We start from the raw sequence: 5708 nt of genomic DNA on the forward strand, positions 1-5708 counted from the left end.
AGTCACGTTGAAGGGAAACAATAAAATATATATAAATCAATAAAATTCTCACGACGTTTCGACTGTAACACAAACAGTCATCATCAGGTGTGAAAACCAACGGCAAGAAACATTTGAAAGAAGTGGCGGTTTGTATTTATTTATTTTTAAACATTAGCACCACGGAGAGCGATTTGACAGTTTGTTTAGAAGGACGAGTCCATCTATGTTCGGAAAAGAGGAGGGGGTAGACGACAAATTAATGTATGCTGTCTAAAAGCCACCGTAAGCGTGAACAATCAATTAAGACCCGAAATGGTTTATCAAATCCTTCCAATGATTGCTAAGCCAGAATCTATCTTCTCGGTTGAAATTGTTTGTCTGTGTTTGCATATGTGGATAGCCTAATGAACGAATCTCTCATGGTAGCCTGATCGCTTGCAAAGAACCTCTGTCTTGGAGAAGTCAATGTCATGTGAGCCTACTGAATTATAACAGTGATCTGCCACGGCCGAGGTGTTGGTCCTGCCGTGTTTAAGGTCTGCTTTGTGTTCACGAATGCGGTCCGAGACATGTCGATTGGTTTCTCCAATGTAACTACTACCACAGAGGCAACTTAGTTTGTAGACACCAGGGTACTGTAAGTCCGGAATCACATCTTTTACAGACGGAACCAGATCACGGATTTTATGTAATGTGTTGAAACGGACCTGGATCTTGTGTTTATTCAAGATTTTGGAGATCTTTTTTGTGATCCCCGCAATGTAGGGTAAAGTGATGGTTTTGAAAGGCTCCTCAAGAGGGTCCTTCTTCATGGTTTGAGTGATAGCTTTGCGGATTGTATAGTCGGAGTAACCATTGGCCTTAAGAGCTTGGTGTACGTGCTTGAGTTCACTGCCTATGTGTTCCTGGTCGGATATGCATTGGGCTCTATGGTGCAGAGTCTCGATGAGAGAATTCTTTTGTGATGGATGGTGGTGGGAATCCGGTTTCAGATAAGCATCCGTATGGGTAGCTTTCCTGTAGACAGAGTGGCTCATTGAACCATCAGGTCTCTTTTTTATTAGAACATCGAAAAAAAAGGTAGCTTGCCATCTTTTTCGACTTCCATGGTAAATCTGATGGCTGGGTGTATGGAATTGATGTGGTCGAAGAATTGGTCTAGAGCAGGCCGGCCATGTGGCCAGATGACAAAAGTGTCATCCACGTACCTCTTCCATAAGGTTGGGCGCAGAGTGGCAGTCTGGATGGCGTCAGTCTCAAATTTATCCATGAAAATGTTGGCTATAACCAGAGATAGGGGGGAGCCCATTGGGGTGCCCTCAGTTTGTTTGTAGAAAGTTCCATTCCAAGTGAAGTATGTATTGGTTGAGCAGTGTCTCACCAGGGGGGGGTACCTCAGTGTTTAGTCCTTGATGAACCAAGTCTTCAATGATTGCGATGGTGTCAGGTACAGGAACTTTGGTGATTACCAATCGATTATATAATTACAATACCCCTCTCCGCCTCAAATCACTGCACCTGAATGAATTAAATGATGACGTCACCTTGCTGCTGCTCTATTTAGGACCGGGAGCAAGTGGAAGGCCTCACCATTCTGGCAAATTGCCCGATGATGCTGCATGTAATTACCAGCGAAACGTCGTACTCAAATTTTTAATGATGTTGATTCACTCTTCAACACACCGGTGGGCTAAAGTAGTGAATTATTTGTCCTTTGTAAACGTGACACTTTTTTACTGATTGGCCGTGTCGGGTGGTGGAGGGTTACGACACATTTATAAATAACGCGATCTAACCCAAAAACATTTATTATGGAATCCCTGTGTATGTGTCTCATCCTGTGTGCGTGCGTCTCCTCCGCATGGGGAATGGTAGTGTAGTAGTTTGCGTGCTGCACTACGACTCCGGCGACCCGAGTTCGATCCGCGCTCACGGCCAACACCAGTGATGATTATCTGAATTGGTCCTGGGCCTCACCTCGGTCGACTCAGCCTCAAATGAGGTCCCGATGGGCTGTGTATAAACACCGCCACTGGGAGAGACAAAGGTGGCCGGGCGTGGTGCTGACCACCCACGCCCTCGTGTACCGTTCCGGGCCTTCATAGGTGCTCACTAACAGCACTTGCCCCAACAGTGTGTTCAGGCTATACGGGGCATCTTTGGCGTAGGTATGTAGGCACTGCTGCATTACAATATCCTAATGTCTTGTTACATATTCTCCTTACACACATTACCACTTCTGATCATTTGGCATCTGGACCTGGCTTGGGCCTCTCCCAGTCCCAGATGGTTAAGCACAATGCATCGCGTCAACTCGTACGACCAAACCACCGAGGAATTCGCCCCAATATTGCGAGGCGCTAAGCTGGGCTGGGCATGGATATTGCTTGGATGGGTGACCACCGTGCATACAATAGGTGCTACAGGCTGCTGAGGACTGCATATTTTTTAAAAAGTAATTTCTTTACCTTTCCTATACACTCATTTTCACTCTCATCGTGTTTTCGTATTATTTTTTTGTAACGTTCTGACCCACCCCGACTGGACATCTGTGAAAAATAGCTTCCATAGCTCATCAGATTCCTCCAGTATGAATACATCCATTGATTCCGACATTTTTGGCAAAGGGCAGTGCAACAAAGTTCATTGTACCGTGCTACACTCCGCTGCCTGCTCACCCCAACGTCACCGACCCGCACTGTGCAGCGTGGTGAAGCACGGTGAAACAACTCCACTGAACCACACAAGGGTGGACACGGGCCCTCGTCCAGCAGTGTGTTGACAAAAGGACTGTACGTGTACAACGTGTCACTGTCGGTAGTGGAGTGGAGAAGGAAAGCCGACGCACTTCCTCAATAGTGTTGCTAAGCTGCCCCCCCCCCACCTCGTTATCAAGTGTCTGAGAATCCTTCTCGTGCGCAGGCAGTGGGATGATGCCACAGTCTGTGAGAATGGGGCGCCTGGTTTATTCACATCCGGCCAGAACGCTGCAGTCGGGTGGCTTTTAACGCTGGCCTGGAGCATGTGCTTGGCTTTGCTAATTCAGCACGAAACACGGGGGGGGTGATGACACGGTCGGTGTCGCCCGTTTGTCAGGAGTGGTGCTACAGTTCCATGGTCATGAGGCCCTAGATCAGTGTTGACTCATTTGCAGAGTCAGGGGATGCACTTTCGCCGACAAGTGTGAGGGCCGCCGCACTGCCTGCAAGGGGGGTGTTTTCACATTTGTGTACCTAGGGGTTGTTCGGGGGCGCCTGTGGCACCCCTCACAACCATTTACGGCCTTCGGCCAGGAATGTCACAAAAAAAATTGCACACGAACGACAGATTTGCGCAAGCACCCGATGCTCCGTTTTGAAGCTTTAAAATGAAACATCTTTGAATTGTATTATGTTTTGAATTAGATAATTTTATTTCTTCATTAAAAGCTTATATCATTTTACATCTGGAATAACTAAATTGAAAACGGCATTTCGTGTGAATTTCCTCTCGTCGTTAAGTAGATGGCCTTGCTGGGGGTTTGGTTCGATGCGGACTTTCACCCGCCCCTCTATAGCCCCGCCAAGCGTCGGTTGGCTGCTTGGTCCCGGTCACGTGAGGCACTTAAACCAATCCGTGCCGCGTTAGTCACAATGACAATCACAGACCTGGGTGTTTATATATTAGGATTGTTGGGTGGCCGCATGTCATGGACCACACTCCAGGGCCGCCAATGGCCCGCAATGGCCTCGCAATGAAGAACACTGCCCTAGATGTTCGATGATCCCTCGCATATCACCCTAAGCGCCTCCCCCCCCCCCCATCCATTACCCGGTGACGGGGTAGCGCGTTCACCGCTTGTTGCAGATGTTCACGGTCTGATTCCAATCGGCCGCCCTGGTTATTACTGCCGGTGTTTAACCACCAAAAATACCTGGCGTCTGCTTCACAGTGGATGTTAAAAGACCCTGTGACAGGATTTGCAAGAGCAGGTCAAGCCTTATGCCGCCGTCACGGTCAAAATTTGCCAAGTTCTAATAATGGCACCACAAGTCACTCAATTGGAATTATACTTAGCATGAACCTTCTAAAACGAGAGACTCCTTGAGGCTTACCTTGGGTAAACAAGCATAATAATATCACAATGATACAGCCACCCTGTTGTGTTGGTGAAAACACAGCCCTGCACACCGACTTGTGACCCAGCAGTTGCAGGCATAATAGGGTCCTACACGTTTCCTTGGAACTCTTAAGGAAGCGTTCCTCTACACTTTGTTCCTAGACGAACAGAAATTGAATGCTGCCACTGTGGTGTAATAGCAGCACGCTGCACTTGCAATCCAGATGTCGTCAGTTCGAACTCCTGGCGCGGCATTTGAAACCATTGTGCAAGTTTTTTTGTGTGTTAAATGCTCTGCGTCTGTCCACCCAGCAGTGTGAATGGGTAGACGATAGTTTGTCGATCAACACGTCTGATATGGCGGGGGTATAGTGTGGGCACTTCCACCTCTTCTAAGATGTCTGGCCAGCGTGGAAGAGTAGGCCAAACACCCTGTGAAGGGGTTCTCTCGAGCTATCGATGAGCACAGTTGGCTACGTACGGTGCGAAAGAAGTTCGACATATGTAGTGGAAGTCCTGGCAGCATTGGTGTGACAGTGCAATTGCAGGGGCTGCATCTTTATCCATAAACGTGCGTTATGAGCAGAGGTGCTGGGAGTATTGTGCATGGAAATTTCTCCTTGAGAAGTGAGCAGAGCGCTGAGTAGATTTGAGTAGTTTTAACACGGGTAACACCCACAGCCAGCAGTCACTCGACCCTGCTAAGGGTTCTACTTAATTAAATAGACTCATTAATAAATGTTTTCTCCTACAACTTCAGAGTGCAGCGCCACATTAAATACGCACTACAATGACAATAGTTGAAAGCGATTTGAAGCATGTTTTATATATTTGGGGGGGGGGCAGAGCTTTGTGACATAATATTTGAGGGGGGGGTCTGACTTTTTGTGACGCCGTGTGACGAAGGGGGGGGGGAATCGTCCAAAATCGCGTGACGTCATTTATGGACGACCCCTAACCCACAAGAGCTATGTGTCCTGTGGCGCTCTGTCAGTAAGGTCTTGCCAGTAAGGCTTCGCCATCCAACTGGCCTCAATATTGTGATGTCGGGACGACGTAAGGGGGTGATGTTGCTGTATGTGATCGCAGTTGAGTTATTGTTCAGGTAATTTTTCAGCATTGGGGATGTCTTGGCCGACACCTGTTTTATCGTGTGCCTTTTGTGTTTTTTTTATTTAAGAGGAAACCAGAGAGCCTGGAGGAAACCTGTGTGGAACAGAGGGAGAACATACAAACTCCTCCTCACACTCTTCAGAGCGGGGAGAATTAACAGGGGGGGGGACATATAAACTCCACATACGCACAAACTTCAAAACTGGGGGAGAGCGTACAAACTCCACACAAAGGCACCCGAAATTGGAATCGAAGTCAGCCCTTTTCTTGCTGTGATGTACAAGTGTCACCACTGCACCACCCCCATCCTGCCGTCCACCATCGATGACTCAATGAACTGTGATATACCATCGCAGCGCAGTAACTGACACGCGCGGGACCTTGTGGAATGGAAACGCTGCGTGCGTGCGTGCAGGCAGGCAAGGACACGTACGTGGACCCCGTGTCCGGCTACTCTGTGTTCACGAGCCGCTCTCACTTGCTGCGCGGGAAGTGCTGCGGCTCGGCCTGCAGG

The sequence above is a fragment of the Petromyzon marinus genome, chromosome 24, assembly GCF_048934315.1.
Source record: "Petromyzon marinus isolate PM22_M1 ecotype Great Lakes invasive population chromosome 24, UKy_Petmar_22M1.pri1.0, whole genome shotgun sequence".
In the NCBI taxonomy this organism is placed as follows: domain Eukaryota; kingdom Metazoa; phylum Chordata; class Hyperoartia; order Petromyzontiformes; family Petromyzontidae; genus Petromyzon; species Petromyzon marinus.